At 40.4% G+C, this 20,194-nt stretch overlaps 1 protein-coding gene across 7 annotated transcripts in view; it reads right to left on the minus strand.

Annotated features, from left to right (window-relative positions):
• PLD1 (phospholipase D1) overlaps positions 1–20,194 on the minus strand; it is a 261,912-nt gene that overhangs the window by 195,985 nt on the left and 45,733 nt on the right. For 6 of the 7 annotated variants that reach the window (XM_061168339.1, XM_061168340.1, XM_061168338.1 and 3 more), the window contains exon 1: positions 10,066–10,228. The exons of the other annotated variant lie outside the window; for it this stretch is intronic. The gene's annotated coding sequence lies outside the window, so the exon portion shown is untranslated. Of the gene's footprint in view, positions 1–10,065; positions 10,229–20,194 lie in introns of those variants that run through there. 7 annotated transcript variants of the gene reach the window in all.

Here is a 20,194-nt window from a genome sequence, read left to right on the forward strand (position 1 = left end):
GCTCTTTGCAACCCTATTGGCTATAGCCCACCAGGTTCCTCTGGCCATGGGGTTCTCCAGGTAAGAATACTGGAGTGGGTTGCCATGCCCTCCTCCAGGGGATCTTCCCAACCCAGGTGTTGAAACCACATCTCTTACGTCTCCTGCATTGGCAGGTGGGTTCATTACCACTAGTGCTGCCTGGGAAGCCCAGTATCCAGAGAAGCAGCCAACAATTCCAGCTCACTGGTCAGTCTACGCTTGGACCTGACTGAGGCCACAGAAAAACAAAGGCAAACCATGGTTACTCACAGAATAGGGACCGGGCTGAAGAAGTCTGAAAACAAGACATTATAAGGAAGGGTTGAAACAAGCTGGAGTGTTTAAGCTGAACAGAAATGAGAATGCAGGTATCAGTAGATGTCTCCTCTGTGGTTTCAGCGGATAGAATTGGAACACAAGGGTGGATATTCTAGAGAAGCTCCTCTCACATCCCCATAAAGGAGAACTTTCTAACACTTTGAGCTCTCTAGTAGTGAAAGAGTCCTGGTGAATGGAGAGCTTCCTAAAACAGGAAGTGCTCCATCAGTGCCTGGATGGCGCTGTGTCAGCTTGCTCCAGAAAAGCCTCCTTCTTGGTCTCAGAGGCTGCACCGTGTCCACTTCAGCTTTAGAATACCAAGTCTGACTCTTCCTCCTCCAAACCCAGGCCAGACTTCTGGGGACCACCCTGAGCAGAAGTGGCCCGCTCAGCCTCCACCAGCTTGGGCTCCACTGTCTAGGGAAAAGTTAGCACAAAACCATGAGCCTGGCAAAAAGCAAAGAAAGGAGAAGATGGATTCACTGGGGTGTCCAGTGTTGTGGCAGCTCACATGGGAGGTAAAGACGCAGTTTAGATGAAAACTGACAGATCTGAACTCGGGAGGCAAGAGGCAACGCCAGCGACTGACCTACTAAATGTTCTGGTTCAACCCTAGTGAGTCCATTTAAGGTGCAGGCCAGTTTTACAAATGACAGCAAAGCCTTGGTGAGAGCCACACTCTTTCCTTCAGATATAGGCCTTCTTGCCCCAGTTACATACGTTAAGTTAAGCCTCTATCCATGCTTTAGGGAATAATTTTTATCCATATTCTACAAAAACCTGCTAAGATCCCAGAGTAAAACAGATGTGTAACTTTGTACTTAGATGTGTAACTTACCAACATTTATGAACACTGGTTTAAGCTTACTGTGAACTTTGTGATTCAACTACATTGTCAATGTTGCAATCATTTTATCTAAATCTCTCTGATCAAAGGTGGTGGGTGTTAACCTTTTGCAACAAGTGCCTTGTTTACATCAGGTGATTCATGGATACTTCTACCCAGTGAAGATGAATAGCTCAGTAACCAACCTACTGAAGGGCCTCAGTCTTACTCCCCAGATGATGCTTGGGTCCAAGAGAAGCCATAGGCTATGGCTCAGTCCTCTGTTAGTCAAGGTTTACCTAAACTTCTTTTGTCAGAAACATTTCTTATCATTGAAAACTCTGTAAAACCAGGTACAGTTAGGAATCCACATAAGATAAGATCAAAATTCTCTCTTCCACAGTGTTGAGCAACTACCACAAGTCAGGTGGTAGAATGGAGTTTAGGAGCACAAAGGTTAACAGCTCTCATCAGAAGCTCACAGTCCAGAGGAGGAGACAGGCTTTTAAGAGCTAATTCTCAGAGTGTGAGAAGTGCAGTATTTGCTCAGAGGAGGAATTGCTCAACCTGGGGTACGGGGAAGGTTACTGCCGGAAAGGCACACTGGCAAGGAGTCTTGAAGGCTGGCTAGGAGTTCACTGAGCAAGCGTGTGTGCATGTTCAGTCGTTTCAGTCGTGTCCAACTCTTTGCGACCTTATGGACTATAGTCTGCCGTGCTCCTCTGTCCGTGGGATTCTTCAGGCAAGAATACTGGAGTGGGTTGCCATGCCCTCCCTCCAGGGGATCGTCATGGCCCAGGGATCGAACCCAGATCTTCTGCACGAAGGTGGATTCTTTACCACTGAGCCACCAGGGAAGCCCTCACTGAGCGTAGAAGAGAAAACACATTCCAAGAAAAATGAACAGTGATAGTATGTTGGACTACCTAACCTAAAGAACAATAACATTATCCTTGCGTGTTTGAGCAGCAGAGTGAGGCAGGGTGAGGACCATGACAGTTGTTTTCAGATATCTGGGGGACAATCTGATTAGGTGTTTGCTTCTCCATGTAGAAAGTATTATAAGAATTGGAAAGCAGGGTGCCTATGAGATTGTACTTTTCAGTTTAATATATACAAGAACAGTCTTTAAAGAAGGACTATGAACAAAGAAACTGGTTGTCTGGAGTAGACAAGTTTACTTCATAATTATCTAGTTTTGGAGTCACTTTGGGTTCTAATTATAGCTTAGCTCATGGTAAGCACTTAATAACCAGGGGCTATCCATATTGTGAGATGGAGAACTCATCTTCACACTGTGAGTATCCACACCAGACCAAGCTGTCTTCTCTGGCTATGTCTAATGCTTGGGGTATAAGTTCTAGGTAGACTAGAGACCATAAAGCTCCCTCCCAGGTCCTAGCCTGGGACTCTTATTTGAATGTCTCTGCCCATTTCTGATCTGGCAATATTCCCTCAGCTCACCAGGAAAAACACTAAAGAAATGTCCATTCATAACCTGCTATCTATAAATGTTAGCTCTCATTACTATGGTTATTATTTCTTCGATATTGTCCTTCTACTAACCTTATCATCCCTGGTTTTTATTCCTGTGAGAGTGGGTGTATGTGTTTAATGGTATGCAAATATTCTTGCAAGCCAACTCAAATCCTTAGTAGGAATAGATGACATCAGAAAGAATGAAATAAAATAACTTCTATAGTTTATTATAAATGACACTCATAACAACAATAGGTAACATTCAGTTAACACTCATTGTGCATCAGGCACTCTGGGAGGCCTTATATATAAATTATTTCATTTAGTACTCAGAAGAACTCTGAAAGGTAAGTACTAGTATTATAATCCTCATTTTATAGATAAGGAAATTGAGTCTTACAGAAGTCCAGTTTTCACTCAAGATTCCAACTAACAAGCAGTGGTCTAACCTAACAATTTTGTAACACAGCCTACAACGATCACATATTAATAGATATGTACTCCCATATATTTAAAAAATTTGAATACTAAATATTTTTATTTAAATCTTAAATACAAGGACTCCAGAAAACAAGAATAAGCCATGTAATCTAGTAAACAGGTGACAACGGTGAGTTCATCTGGTTTCGATCTTACATTTCAGGACACTGTTGAGAAGACAGGGGCCATAGAGTAACCAGGTCATGTTCACTGAAGTGGTCTTTGACCATCAAATTAAAATTTCCAGCTTTCTCACCTGTATGATTCTATTCAAATGAAATGTTCAGAATGGAAAAATCTAGAAAGGCAGAATGCAGAATAGTGGTTGCGTAGTGCTGGGTGAGGAAGAGAGCAGGGGAGAGAGAGTGGGTTCAAGGTTTCTTTTGGGGGTACTGAAAATGTCCTAAAATTAGGTTGTGGGGATGGTTATACAGGGCTTCCCTGATAGTTCAGCTGGTAAAGAATCTGCTTGCAAAGCAGGAGACCCAGGTTCAATTCCTGAGTCAAGAAGATACCCTGGAGGAGGGCATGGCAACCAACTCCAGTAATCTTGCTTGGAGAATCCCCATGGAGCCTGGTGTCCATGGTGTCACAAACAGTCGGACATGACTGAGCCGCTAAGCACAGCACACACGGTTATACAACTCTGTAAATGCACTGAAGGAAACAGAAGTGTATGGTTTGAAGGGGTTAGCCCTGTGTTGTGCAAATCACACAATACACAATTTCAATAAAGCTGCTCAAACATAATTCCCAGGGTTCTGTGTCCAGTGATCTTCAGTCACTCCCTACGGCTGCTGTCTTCCAGAATAAACATGGGAACCAGATGTGCATTAAGTAAGCCTTTACCCGAGAACAAAATGTTCGAACAACAACCATGAGAATAAAGACCACACCTGTGAAACTGGTCAGTTTTCCTTGGAAGCCACACTGAGCCTTCCGCTTCTTTCTCCAATGTTATAAGGTTAGTGCTGAAAGGTATTCGCTTTTGATTTTTACCAACGCAGGGAAAATGGAATCATAGTTTCATTCCTTATTACTAAAATGTTTGTAAGACAGAAATATTAAAAATAGCAGCAACAGGGGAATCAAAAGACCTCTGAAAGCCCCAAGAGATTACAATCAAGTTAACTAGAACCTGGGGATCTCAATCATTCTGGGCTTCTGGGACCTCATCTGGAACAGGAAGAGGAGGAAGAATGAAGTCAACTACTCCAAGGCTCTTTTCCACCTTCAACATTCCAGTCAAATCGTATCTTCTAAGGGCTGTCTCAGTGTGTTGATTTGTCCCATGGGGCCTGCGTGTGTGTGCTCAGTCATTTCCAACTCTTCTGCAACACCATGGACTATAGCCCGCCAGGCTTCTCTGTCCATGGGATTTTCCAAGCAAGAATACTGGAGTGGGCTGCCATTTCCTTCTCCAGGGGATCGTCCCGACCCAGGGACTGAATCTGTGTCTCCTGTGTCTATTGCATTGCAGGTGGATTCTTTACCACTGAGCTATCTAGGAAGCCCCATGTCCCATTCTAAACACCAGCAACAGCCCTTGGACCAAGGAATTGTTATCAAGACATATGGACACACTGGAAATCATGAGTGTCTTTCTTGGACTGATGTCTCAAGTATTTAAGTGCACTTCTTCCCACAGCCCTTGTTTAATAAACTATCTATCTTATAATTTTATTAGCTATAACATCTGACTAAGATTTTAAACCTGGTACATAAGAAATCAAAAGGCAGTGTCCTAAAATAATGAATGCGTGCATGCTAAGTAGCTTCAGTTGTGTCCGACTCTGCAACTCTATGGATTGTAGCCTGCCAGGTCCTCTGTCCTTGGGATTCTCCAGGCAAGAATACTGGAGTGGGTTGCCATGCTCTCCTCAGAATAAATGCAGCTGTAATAATGCAGCAAAATAATTGCTCCTTGGAATAAAAATATCCTCTCCTTTATAGAAATTTATCTGGCCTCAACTCTAACCTGTCTAACTCCTGATGTATTTTAATTTTTATTATAAAACATAAATTCCTCTTAAAGGAAACCTTAAATTTACAAACTATTTGAGGAAACTAAAATCATTCTTAGAGCTACCATCTTAAATAGATTATAGGTGATATTAAGTTACTATTCAGAGAAGGCAATGGCAACCCACTCCAGTATTCTTGCCTGGAAAATCCCACAGACAGAGGAGTCTGGTAGGCTGCAGTCCATGGGGTCCCTAAGAGTTGGACACGACTGAGCGACTTCACTTTCACTTTTCATTTTCATGCATTGGAGAAGGAAATGTCAACCCACACCAGTGTTCTTGCCTAGAGGATCCCAGGGATGGAGTAGCCTGGTGGGCTGCCGTCTATGGGGTCGCACAGAGTCAGACATGACTGAAGTGACTTAGCAGCAAGTTACTATTAAATTTTTGTATATCTTGTCTTCATTTTTCTCTTTCCATGAATAAGTTATATATTTTTCAAATATAAAGGGACTGAACTGAACTGAAAGGAAACATAAATATTAACATGCAGAAGAATATAATAAGAAAATTAAAACTACCAGGAATTCCTACTTTTAAAATAATCCCTAAATCCCTATTAACTTGAGGTGACCATCCCTTCTGCTGTCTCCCTAAGAATAACACACACAGAGAGATATATTTTAAACATGGCCAAGTATGAGAGACACAAATAGTTTGAGATCCAGTGTTTTAACTTAAATATCTGTCACCATCATTTCCTCCCCTGATAATTTTTCATAAGTTAAGTAGTAATAGCAGCCTAATTATCCATTATGCAATTTTCTTCTAGTATGTATTTCAATTGTTACCAACTTTTCATGATAATAAATAACACTTCAATGAATATTTTCATAGTTAAAGCTTTTGCACTCCTATCTGGAAAATTCCAATCTATTGCCCTAATCCTTTTGTGATTTCCTCTATTGGTTTTTGGCTTCCCAAGTGGCTCAGTGGTAAAGAACCCATCTGCCATTGCAGGAGATGCAGGTTCGATCCCTGGGTTGGGAAGATCCCCTGGAGAAGGAAATGGCAAACCACTCCAGTATTCTTGCCTGGGAAATCCCATGGATAGAGGAGCCTGGCAGGGTACAGTCCATGGGGTTGCAAAAAAGAGTCAGACACAACTTAGTGACTAAACAACAACTATTGGTTTTAGGAAGAGAAAGTACTTCCCAATCCAATGGTTAGAATTATTGTTTGATTTCTTTTTTTAAATTTAACTCCTTAACCTATGGATGGTATTTTTAAAGATCCTAAACTTATTTGCCACGTGTTTAAGCTTTGGCCAAATCTAGAGTAAGCTATTTGCACAACATTTTCAAATGCACATTTATGTTTTTAAAGGAAATACATGTCTCATATTCTTGGCTTTCCACTAAGAAAACCTTCAGGAATGACAAAATAACCAGAACTTTGATTGTCAGCAGGAAATCACACTGGTCAGGAATGAAGAGGACACCACTCATTCAGGCCAAATAAAAGCTAAACAAGCAAAAGGCCCAGGTTTGAGCCTTAGTGGTTTTATTATTTTAGCCTTAAAAAGTCTCAAAGGTTCCAAGATTAGCTTATGCATTTAAAAGACAGTTTTTAAAACTGTGGGGTTATTCTCCACAGGGACTGGTCACCATTGGTCTCATTTACTGACCACTGACCAAGCTCTGCATTCTGCTTTGCCACTGGTTCTCTCCACTCACCACCAGCAGAACATGTGAGAAAGCAGAGCACAAGCTCAACGCCCGCCCAGTGGAAAAAGAACACAAAGGACATGCCTTACTGGTTGATGGTGGGTCAACAGAAGCATCTTTGAGTAGGAAGCGCAGCACAGATAATAGTATTTCATAGTTGCTTCTCGGTAATAATCAGGATTGGATTATATTTCCCAAAGATATCAGCTTCTCACTCCATTTCTTCCCCACCACATCGCCTCTCTGAGGCACAACAATATTACTGCCAACTAGTTGTTATGACTTGGGACAAATTATGTAACTTCCCTGGAACAATTTCATCAACTGTAAAGTGGGGATAATACAGACAATTGATGTCTTAGGGTTGTTGTGAAGATTAAATAAGAGGGTGACACAAGGGATGGGCCTTAGAAAATGCTTTTTGAGTGTTAGCTGTTATTATTACTATTACCTTCCCTCTACTCCTCCTGCCATGATTACTAATATCATCACCTCCAGAAATGCCAGAAGGTCAAACTTAATTTGGGTTCTTTAGAAGGAAAGAGGGAATGGGGGATGTCTATGGTCAGATCAGTCCTGGGAATAGAATCTGTCCTCAGCCTTTGCAATCCCTCTGGGAAGTTAGTATGTACTGTCATTACTAAAATAGTGAATTTCTGAGGTGGGTGCTATCACAGCATCTCTTGCTTTCTGTCTGAGTTGCTGATAATGCAAGCACAAGACCCATTTACGTGGGCACCATCAGTAAGCAGGGTTGGGAACAAGAATTCAGTGACTTAGGTATGAGAAAGGCAAAGGTGGCCATACATGAATCTGACAAGACCAGAAACTGTAAATCAACAGCTGACAGCTCCCCAAACACGCACACTGAAGATCCAGCTGATGGGCAGGAATGAGACTGATCTGGGATATAAACAGACCCGGCTGACAGGTGAACATTTATCAAGGTTCAGAAGTCAGAAAACCAACTCCTAATATCACCATTCCTCCTGATTATTCATTTCTTTCCTCCGAGTCCTTATCTTCTAGTGACATCCACCATTCCCAATGTTTGGGGTATGGGCCAATTTGTGTTGAATTAATCTGCCCTAGGATTTGTCTCCAACTTTGAATCTAAGCTTTGTTTTAAAAGGAAATAAGGATCACATGCTTCTGGAACATAAACTATGTTCATAACCATCTGAGATTTATGAGGCATCTGGAGTACTTCTGACTGTTAACAAGAAAGCATGTTGGATAAAATTTAATCAGCTCAGAGTTTAACCTGATATGGAATGGGAAAAATGTCCGTCTCTACTTGATTTTAGCCAAAAGGCAGAGCTGTAAGGCAAGATGAGAACGAGAATTGCAATGAGTGTGCTAAGCCTGGAATCAAGAATAAGATTTGCTTCGATCCCAAGTTACAGATTTTGAGCACTCTGTTGTACAGTCTTTTATTCCCGTCATGTTCGGAGGAAGCTTACTGTAATGGATACTCTTCAGGAAAACCCTAAAATCTGGCTTTTACGGAGTTTCCTCTCTTATTCTATCCTTTGTCACGTTGGTTTTTTTCTGTTTCTAATCAGTAGTATTTTGTTTTGTTATCATCTGTAGAAGAAAAGGCTGGGAAGCACTTGGGAATAGAGAAATCGAGACCTACCAGACATAACTGAGTCTGACATGAGCTTTTTAAGACTTATCCGTGCCAATTAAGCATAAACGAGTAATCAACAAGTAGAATGTCTTAACACTGTCCTTTAAAATCAGGGAGCAGCTATAATCAAATTGACGAAAGTCTTCTTTAAAATTTTAAGTTAATAGTATTTAACAATAATAGCACTATGCAGTACTAACATATATTAATATTAAGCAAATCATAGCAATCTCTGGGTTTTTTTTTTTTTTTTGGATTTACAGTTGAAGAAAATATCTGCAGACACAGGGGCAATAACACAGCTGTACAACTGTGTCTCAGGGAGATAAAGTCCAGTCCGTTTTGCAATCCTGAGATGGCATGCACACATAACTTTATAACTTCAGCCTCAGCAGAGATAGGACTGGGAACTTTAAAGTTTAGCAAATCACCTCGGAGGTCTTTCTAAGTATAGATATTATACTTAGAAAGATCTCTGAGGTGAGATCTTTCTCTGAGGTGATTTGCTAAACTTCCTACTCCCTCAGTTTTATATTTTTAGACAGAAGAGAACATGAGAGAACAGATCCTTTCTGAAACACTGTATTTCCCAGCAAGGAAAAGAAAGAGAAGATTAAAATGGTAATAATAGAATTCTATGCACATATTTTCAAATACTAGTGCTTACCTTGAACTAAACCATACCTAAAGTAAGATAAAAGCCAGTATACTTCATAAGAATACTTACACTTCATAAGTACTTCATATACAAAATTGAAAATATCATCAAATTGAACTACTCTTGTGAAACTAATACCAGATTGCTTTGGTGACAAGTGAACAAAGGTAAAATTGTTCTCGAGATGTCTAAGTTAATGAAATTAAGGAAGATATTCTCTTGATACTTCACTTTATTGACGTAATTTCATTTTAATACTAATAGCGATAATTTCATGCCTTACTAGGCACACTCCATTTTGACTGTCATATTTACTCCTAGAGTAATCTTCAATCCTGAGGAATCACTTAAGAAAAACAGTGATGACTAAGGAAGGGATTCAGTTCAGCTTGATCCACCTGTGCACTCTGTCCACGTCAACTGTTACACAGGTATTTTCTGAGACATTCTAGAAAAATGCCAGGCTTTTCAAAAAGAAAATTAAAATAATATTCTGGTTCCTTTAACTATAAGTAGTAGGCCCTAGAGAAAACCATACATCAGACAAGCTTGCATGCTGGCTGGGACACAGGACAGTGTTGCCTTGTGCTCCAAGAAGTAAAATAAACCATGTATAAAATCATAGTTATTCCTAGAAGACATAATGAGAAGATACAATGAAAGGAATTCTGAAAAAGGGACTGAAAATGCATACAAACAAGCGCAGATTTCTAGTCTGCACATCTAACAAAAACCAGTCATTACTTCATGGCTTCCTTCTGCATTTAATATTGTCCAACAATGCATATATTACAAGGAAGACTATAACCCTCAGACCTCCATAGGATCAATGAACATTATTTTCTAAAAAAAACGCAGCAACAGCACAAATGCCATGCCGACTGTCATGTCATTGCCCCGTGAGAACAGAAAGAAAGTCTGATACATGAAGTAGAAAGTTCAAAATGTTATTTACTAACCTGGTGCCCCCGTGAAAGTAGTCGCTTCATATTGCTTTAAAGAAAGAATCCTTACTATGAAACTAATCTCCAGAGCAGCTGACAGCTGAGAGGGGAAAAGAAACTGACCACCCGGAGAATTCACAGACACAGGAAAGCAATCCGTTTTCAAGCCCCGTTTTTGGCTGACTCCCCAAAGGCAACTTAAGTCATAGCCAAGCCCACAAAGCACTTTAGCCTATAAGCTTTAGTAATGAACTTGAAACCACTCCCATATGTTAAATAGACACTGGGCTGCTCTGAGAAATAAAATCCACTTACAGAATGAGCTAAGACTTCGGGCTTCGTTTTTGTACTTGCTGCCCAAGAAAACTGTAACACACCAACTTAAACAAAGAGCATTCTCACTCCTTTCTCTCCCTTCAGATGCTGTCTTAAAGTGACTCATTCATTTTAAACAAGAGGAATACAGTCTGTCCTCCACTAGGGCCATGAAATGAGTTTTATATAGTTGCCCAAGTTGTTGCTGGTGGTGGTGATGGAACATACAGCACTATAATTTCATGTTGCCTAAGAGGGACCATATTAAGTTATTGCTTCTGAGAATCAAAGTTACATACTATCACTATTCCCAGATTTTTAAAATATATTGTTGTTGTTGTTTAGTCACTAAGTCAAGTTGGACTCCTTTTTGCAACCCCATGGATTATAGCCCGCCAGGCTCCTCTGTCCATGGGATTCTCTAGGCAAGAATACTGGAGTGGGTTGCGATTTTGTACTCCAGAGGATCTTCCTGACCCAGCGATTGAAGCTGTACCTCCTGCATTGGCAGGCAGATTCTTTACTACTGCCAACAGGGAAGTCTGTTAAAACACATTAAACAAGCAAAAAACCTCACTAATCACTGAAGTCTAAAAGTTAAAGTTCAGGGGGAAAACTTATCAAAGAACTATCTAACTTCTGAATTTGACATGGTGTCTAAAAATCTGAAAATTACTTGTAATTCAATTCTTCCATCTACAGTTATTTTATAAAACAAAGTTTTTTTGGTAGTTTTTTAATTGTATATAGTTTAAACTAGAGCTTAATATGACTCACTATGGTTTTAGAATAAGAAGTTTATTTTTCATTCTAAAAAACATAATTGATAGTTTCCTTAAGACATTTATTTAAAAAAAATAATGTTCCAACATATTGTTTCTTAAGAAAGAATTAAAAATCCATGCTCTGCTTTTTAACATAAAGTGCTCATGGTATACACAACTTTTCCCAAGTTTTCAACACAAGAGCAGTTTTAATTTTTGTTTCCATGATTTCTACCTTATTTTTAGAAGACCTGTTTAACATAATGGTCAAGATTACCAAATTCAATGTTTCTTCTGAGCCATAAAGATGAGACCAAATATTCCAAGGAAATTTTGCAATACTAACCACGTACTTTAATAACACTTGATTCTTTTGTTGCCAAGTAGATTTACATGTATTTACGGTAAAATCGAAGTTATTCAAACCCGTGAAACATGTCATTAGCATATTAGCTCAACAGGATCAGTCATGGAAAGTCCTGTAACTCCCTCGGATCTAATACTCGCCCTCCGCCCTCTCCCATCCACTCCCAGGGTCAGAGCTCAACAGTTTCTCCAGAAGTCAGTTCAGAATGAGGGGGAGCAAGACAGCCACCTCAATGAGAAAACCAGCCTCAAGATTCTGGCCCCTGCGTTATAAAGGAGCCAGCGCCCCCTCTGGTGGCAAAATCAAGAAAAGGCTGAAGCAGTTAAACCTCAGGGGAAACACTTGCGGTTGGAGGAAAAAGAAGGGGAAGAAAAGGACGAGTGATAAGAGCACATTAACGTCACATACCATGTGTGGTAGGAATCATGAAAAGTTTCTTTCCCACAGACCAGAATATTTATAGAGGGTATGAAAATATTCATGCAAAAGAAAAAGTATTATAATTACATTCAAAACCTGTGGATCTGGCTTGCAAGCATATATAATGATTTGCATTCCCAGATACATACTCTGAGAAATAACACTGATCTCTCCTTTACCCAAAGGGCTGCAAGAAAAATTCCTATGAGACCAGCATAATCTCTGAAATGTAAGAACCCTGGATACATCCCAACTCAGCGATCTAACTACTGGTGGGACTGTGTCTCCATCATTCTGTTAAGATGCTGTATCCCCAGGATTATTCCCGTCTTTCTTTCAAACAGTATTTCCTTTTGTCTAATATAAATTATTTCTGTTAAAATCGATGTTCTGATATCCTCAGCAGAGATGAAGAACAGTTAAACACTGGGTTTTGAATTACATGACAGTCTTTAATAAAACTCCAGCAAAAATAGAAGTATAATAGGATGTGACTTCTAAATAAGCCCAGGCCATGCTACATAAACTAAAACTAATATTACAAAACTTACTGAAACTACAACTAATAGCTAATATTTAAGCTCTCACGAGAAGCCAGGCATGGTTCTAAAGTGCTTCAAGAGATTAATTCATTTAAACCACACCAATCTATTATTTTGCCAGCTTCACAGATGAGAAGCTGAGGCCTCTAAAGAGTAAGTACCTTGCCAAGATCAAACAGTGAGTGGTGGAGCTGGGATTAGAACGCAGGTCATCTGGCTCTAGAGTCAGTGCTGCTAACCACGTGCAATAATAATGCTGTCCTCCTCCGAGTATACTACTTGTGAAACTCTGCCGGACTCTGGTCAAATGATAGGGAGCGGGAGATGGTTGGACAGGAACTTTCTGTGGACAGTCCTTGTGATAGTGTTGGCTGGGAAAGGCCTACCAGCTAAGCAGCCACAGAACTGAGACCTGGAGGCCATAAGGCGGGTGACAGACCCCCAAGCAGAGGGCACTCACTCAGCCTGCCAAGGCAAAGGGGGAAGTGGGAGGCAGGCCTCCAGAGGGACCACAGACAGCCTGGTGAGGCTGGAAGACCAACAGAAGAAAACTGTGAGGGCGGTAGGAGTCCTCTGATGTCATATCGTGGAGATAAAGAGGCAACACCAAGAGATTTTAAACCATAATGTGACCAGATGTGTGTGTTGGAAAGAGAAGTAAGGAGGAACTAGACCCTGCAAGGTGAGCAGAAGTTTAGAAGACATTCCAGGTAAAGGAACTGACCTATCAGTGCTTTAAAATATACAAGTGGATACTTCCACAGATATTAGCAAGGAGACTGGGGCAGTAATCCTGGCAGGAACAATGCTCACTTACTTGCTCAAGCTGGGTTCAGGGCCTGAGCCATGTGGAGGTTGTTAATGCCACCAACAGAATTGGGCACACAGAAGAGTAGGCTGGCAGAAGAAGGAGCGGTGGGATGGACAAGACAAGGAGGTGGTTTCTGGAGGCTATCAATAAAGGGTGGATATTATGTCATTACTTTTTTGGTATACTGATAACTGTATATCAGTCTAATTGGTTTCTTTTGTAACCCTATGCAGTCTGGTATTTTCGCTGTAAGAATCTTTGCTGCAAGAACTTTTGCCATACAACTAATTGACTTAAGGACAGCTTTACCATAAAAGACAAAATCATGAAAATAAATTAAAATAGGGACATTAAAAAGGACACAATGAAACTTTAAAAACTAATAACAAAACCTTAAAACTACTTGAAACATTGTGAAAGCCATGATACTCCCTTTTTCAAAGTCAATCATTAATGATTCAGGGTCTAATGTTGGACATACATCTTCATGATATAAAAAAAAATCTGCTGTAAGACTCTTCAGATTTCCCTGTAAGTAGAATGAACAGACAGGGATGCTGCTACATATATATATAACATAGACAAACATATATATAAAGCAGTGCATATCTGGACTACATTAAATGTTACATGACAGTCCTCATTTCACCAAATCACCTAAGCCAGATTCTGTGCCAAATACCAAAATTCTGTCTACATCATATTCTCCACTATCAAATAACAAAAAATGTCACCATTTTCATAAAACTTACCAAGAATCATGTAACCATTTATTTTGGGGATATTGGAGGAGTTTGAGTCTCCCTTTGCCTCCAACTTCTAATCAGTTCAGTTCAGTTCAGTTCAGTCGCTCAGTCGTGTCCGACTCTTTGCAACCCCATGAATCGCAGCACGCCAGGCCTCCCTGTCCATCACCAACTCCCGGAGTTTACTCAAACTCATGCCCATCGAATCTGTGATGCCATCCAGCCATCTCATCCTCTGTCGTCCCCTTCTCCTCCTGCACCCAATCCCTCCCAGCATCAGGGTCTTTTCCAATGAGTCAACTCTTCGCATGAGGTGGCCAAAGTATTGGAGTTTCAGCTTCAACATCAGTCCTTCCAGTGAACACCCAGGACTGGTCTTTAGGATGGACTGGTTGGATCTCCTTGCAATCCAAGGGACTCTCAAGAGTCTTCTCCAACATGACAGTTCAAAAACATCAATTTTTCAGCACTCAGCTTTCTTCACAGTCCAACTCTCACATCCATACATGACCGCTGGAAAAACCATAGCCTTGACTAGACGGACCTTTGTTGGCAAAGTAATGTCTCTGCTTTTTAATATGCTATCTAGGTTGGTCATAACTTTCCTTCCAAGGAGTAGGCGTCTTTTAATTTCATGGCTGCAATCACCATCTGCAGTGATTCTGGAGCCCAAAAAAATAAAGTCTGACACTGCTAATATTGCGTGATAAATCTGGTAAAGGTGACATTACAAGATGAGATGTTGTATCTAAATGAGCTAAAGAATTGATATTTAATACTCTCAAACACTGTCATGTATTACTAGACTCTGCTTTTATATTTGCCATAGATTGGTAAACTTTTGGTTCTGACAAGAGATAAACTTTTGGTTCTGACAAGAGAGAGATGGCTGTGCCCATGAAAGGATTAGCAAACTGTTATCATTTTCTAGTACAGTATTCAGTCTGGCTTTACACTCTCTTATTTCACACTTCAGTAAGTTTTCTTATCACTGTATTTTCTATCAAGTTGCTATAACACAGTTGAAACCAATTGTCAACCAGTTACTTTCTGTTTTACGGCAGATCTGCCTTACGGCCAATTAGCTGTGCAGTAAAACTGCTTTATGGCAAAGATGTTTACTGCAGAAATGCCTAGAACCCCTAACTTTATTCACTTAAATGTAGGCATTTAATTTAATGCATTAAACATTATTTTGTAAAGGGATTCATTAGCTTCACTAGAATGCCAAAGGGGTCCTTGCAAACTCTCAAAAAAGCAAAGAACGTCTGATGCAAAGGGGGGGGGGGGCGGCGGGGGGCAGGTAACCCAGGAAGACACTTAAAGAATTCAGAAAAGGGGAGACGGAGTATGAGATGACCAGGATTCAAAGCCAGGATTTTGATTTGTGTTCTTCCCTCCACCAACTCAACACTTCAAAATAATAAAAACAGAATCCCTTCATTTGTGTCAACAAAGTACTTTCACAGGTTACAGCTCACTAACTCATCACAAAGACCCAGTAGGAAGTAGGAAAAGGCAGGTGACGCCAACCTGCCTGAAACCTCAGAGAAGCCGCTGTCCAAGAAGACACCACTCCTCGGGCCAGTCCCAGGCATGGAAGCTGGCATCTGCCTCCCCACCCTACGGAGCTGGAGCTGTAGTCCTGAGCGCAGAAGAGGCAATGACAAGCCCTCATGTCACATTAGCTAGAACCTGATCAGGAGAGGACGAAAGTGTGCACTAGTAGATCCTGCTTCTCTTTAGGCTTCCATTTGCAGGCAGGCCTAACAATTTACTTGGATGCTTTGCTCTCAACTCTTAGTTAATTTCGATTTATGATGGGGGTGAATTACAGGACTTACAGTATTTCAACTGTTTGATTTTCCTCTGGCTGTAACCAGAACAGAAGCCTATACTTAAGCAATTAGTCTGAAAATAGATAGACAGGCTGAAACAATGTGCTCTCTGTTCTCTCCTGGCTGTGCCCACCAACAGCATTCATTATTTAATCTGGGACACGTGTTGTCAGGGCTGTGTTAACAACAATGTGTCTCATTGTCTTCACGTCCATTCCCTATTCTGCCACATCTGTCATGGCTCATATCTATTTTGCATCTTTTTTTGTTTTATTTTGATTGTCTTATTTTTACAGGATCATTTTCTTAATTACTACAAATTGCTCTGAAATCTGTTCTAATGCTCCAAAAGGTTACATTTATTAACTTGCTGATAATAAAAAACTTAATGGACACACAGACATTCTTTTAGACTGATGCAAATCTACATAAAATTATATTATTAAAGCAAATTTTATCTCATAGTTGGTTAGATAACCTATCTTTTTAAAAAAAACAATCTGATCAGTTCACAGGTTACTCTGGCCTCTTCTCATATAAGGTGTTTCCTTTTACATGATAATGAGAAGGTGGCTATACATGACTGACCAAATATGCTTGTGGGAGAGGAAAATTTTTCCCTTCTAAGTTCTTTGGCTGGTCTAATAATTAAATTGATACAGACAGATTAACAAGAGAAAAATTAATTTTGTATATATGAGAGCTGACAAAAATGTGGGATGCAAAGAAGTAACCAAAGAAAGTAGCTTTTATACCTTTTAGACAAAAGAAACAATAAATTTGTGAAGAACTGACAAAATATAGGGGTCTGGGCTTGGCCCAGCAAATCAGTGAAGTAACAAGTTTGTTTATACAACCCTCTTGACCTTGAATTCCCTGTCTCTGGCAATAAGGATGCCTTTAACCCTCCTGGTACAGGGAAGATCCCTTCCACCTGGGAGATTTATTTGCTGCTCTCAGGGAGACAAAGGAGGATCAGAATATTCTTGCATCAGCTGTTTCTTAAATAATTTTAATTCAAAATAATCAATATGCCTAAGTAGCATATTTTAGGCCAGCATCCTCTTCTCTCTTTCATGTTGTTCAGAAAAAAACCTGAGTATTTCTTTTTTTTTTTTTTAACAAATATATGAACATTTTTATTTGTTGCTTAGTCTACTTCTTTATATTCTTCTAAAAAAGAAGAAATGCTTAACATGCTCTTTTCCCACTTTCATCCACTTCTGAGAAGGGAAAAAAATTGAGTATTTCTTAATATGCATATTAAAATGTAAATTATTATGTTTATTGGTTGGCCTTTAATTTCTAAGTTTCTCTAGTCTTTTTTTTTCCCTCTAGTCTTTAAAAAAAATTTTTATTTTAAATTGGAGGATAATTACTTTACAATATTATGTGGGTTTCTGCCATACATAAACATGAATCAGCCATAGATACACATATGCTCCCTCCCTCTGGAACCTCCCTCCCACCTCCCACCCCTTCCCAATGATGCAGGGAACCCAAATCCAATGCTAAGTTATTGTATGTAGTTTTTCTACTCTTTTAAATAAGAAATCATAGTGAAAACTGTCCCTTGCCTTTGAGTCATAGCCACTTGGAATGAGAATTCTTGTGGACAAAAAAAACAAAAAAAAGAAAGAGTTCAAAGTTATCTTCCAGGCTCTGGGAACAGAAGAGCAGTGTCTTCCTGTGGCTGCCTTTCCTTGGATACACAGACACATGGACTTCGCAAGCCAACCCACTATCTGTGCATCAGAGAGTAACACCCTAGGGCACCTGTACTGTGGGGGAAAAGGGAGTGAACCTGGCAATGGCAAGCCTGTGATGTGTTACCTTCTTTCCTAACCACTCAGAAGCACTTCCTTCCTTGCTTGTCCAACCCACGTAAGGAAGGGCTTCCTGTCACCCTGGCAGTTCCTGTAGCCTGAATCATTTGCTTTCATTCCTACCTCGATTTCTTTGTGCTGCTCTCCAACTGCTTCCTCACAAGACCTCTCCCTCCTGCCAAACTGATTTATTACATTCTTTACCTCCCCTAGTTCTTAGGGTTTATGTCACTGCCCCACCTTTGATGCTGTCCACCCCGTGGCCAATAAAGGATTAAAATCCTCCCCAGCATTTCAAGAGGCAGCCCAAATCCACGTGCTCCATAAAGCCTCCTCAGATGACTCTAGTTTAAAAAAAAAAAAAAAAAAGCTTTTATTTCTTAGACCTAGATCATCAGCAAACGTATTAGACAACAAATTAAGCATGATAACATTTGTTCTGTTGTCTTGATTGGTTATTTAAATATTCGATGGCATTCAGGGGTTCCCTCATAGCTTAGTTGGTAAAGAATCTGCCTGGGTCAGGAAGATTCACTGAGAAGCAATAGGCTACCCGCTTCAGTATTCTTGGGCTTCCCTTGTGGCTCAGCTGGTAAAGAATCTGCCTGTAATGTGGGAGACCTGGGTTCTATCCTTGGGTTGGGAAGATCCCCTGGAGAAGGGAAAAGCTCCCCACTCCAATATTCTGGCCTGGAGAATTCCATGGACTTCAGTCCACGGGGTCGCAAAGAACTGGACACAACTGAGCAACTTTCACTTGGCATTTGACTTTTCATGTACTTATATCTATTCCCTCCAACTGAGTTACCAATAACTGGATTGGAAGTTATACTCCTGAAATCAACCACTGGAAAAAGTATATAGCAGGCAAAGTCCACCTTACTTAGCATAAGTATCTATGGATTAATCATAAGAGATTTCAATCACTTATATATTTTATTTATTTTTGGCTGCACTGGCTCTTTGCTGCTTTGGGAGGGCTGTCTCCAGTTGCAGTGTAGAGGCTTCCCATTGCAGTGGCTTCTCTTGTTGCAGAACACAGGCTGCGGATGCAGATTTCAGTGGTTTCGGCTCATGGGCTCAGTAGTTTCAGCTCACAGGCTCAGTAGTTGTGGCACATGTCACTCCACAGCATGTGGAATCTTCCCGGACCAGGGGTCAACCCGTGTCCCCTGCACTGGCAAGTGGATTCCTATCCACTGCACCACCCAGAAAGTCCTAGATCATTTACATTATTGAATAGCAATCATAATCACAACAGCCAACACTATTGCCACAATGTCTTATTACACCCAATATCTTATTTGGCATTCACATTTGCCCTATGAGGTAAATACCATTATTTTCCCCATTTCTCAGATGAAGAAAATGAGGCCAACAAGGTTAACTTGCCCACAGTCATTCATTCAACATAAATTTATAGAGCACTTACTATGTGACAAGCATTGTTAACAGTATTAACCCTTCAAAGTAGAAAATCCCTGACCTCAGGGAGTTTGTATGTCTTCTACTAGGGGAAACAGACGAGTAACAAATAAAACAAATATCAAACAAGATAATTCTAAGTGCTAAGAAGAAAACCAAAGCAGAGTAAAGAAGTGGAGAGTAATGGGGTAAGGGGACACTCTCCTTACATAGGGTGGTCAAAAAAGCCCTCTCTGGGGAGATGACACTTAAGCAAAGAGCAGAATGAAATAAACAAGATTTATAATTATCTGGGGAAAAGGTTACAGGCAGAAGAAACAGAAATCACAAAGGCCCTGAGGCCAAAAGAAGCTTAGAATGTGCAAGAACAACAAAAAAGCCAAGGAAGTCAAGAGTATTGTGAAAGAAAGAGCAACAGAATGGGGCGAAGTCAGAGAGTGAACAGAGAAGTCTGATCATCTGAGGCTTTTCAAACCATTGCAGAAGTTTTCTTCCCCATAAATATAATAGAAAGGTTCTAGAAGGTTTTAATCATGGGAGTGAAATGCTCCCCTGAGTAAACATTTTTAAAGGTGACTCAGGTTATATAAAGAACAGAGTGAGAGAAAGCAGACTACTTAGAATATTGGAGTAAACCAGGTGGAGATGATGGTGGCTGGGACTAGAGTGATGGCTAAGAAGTAGATAGAGCTCTATGATAGAGCTAAGAGGGTTTTCTAATGTAGGGTTGTCACTGAGTCCAAGCTCACTCTGCTCCCCACACTACAGGCCAATAAATCTGAGAGGAGGTGTTAGGCAGGAAGGGACTTTATTCAGGAGGTGGCTGACTGAGAAGATGACAGGCTAATGCCTCAAAATAACCATCTCGCTGGGGCCTGGATGCCAGGTTCTTTAATGGATCAGAGATGGGGAGGTGAGGAAACAGAGTAAAAAGACTATTCAATCCTTGCAAATGTCTCCTAGAATGGCATGTTTCAGGCAGGGAGATGTGTTAGTTTCATTTCCTTACATTCATTTATTAGGTGGTGTAAAATGGAACATCTCCTGTCATATCAACAAAGATGCCACATCTATCTGTGATTCTGGCCTA

The sequence above is a fragment of the Dama dama genome, chromosome 19 (assembly GCF_033118175.1).
Source record: "Dama dama isolate Ldn47 chromosome 19, ASM3311817v1, whole genome shotgun sequence".
Classification (NCBI taxonomy): Eukaryota; Metazoa; Chordata; class Mammalia; order Artiodactyla; family Cervidae; genus Dama; species Dama dama.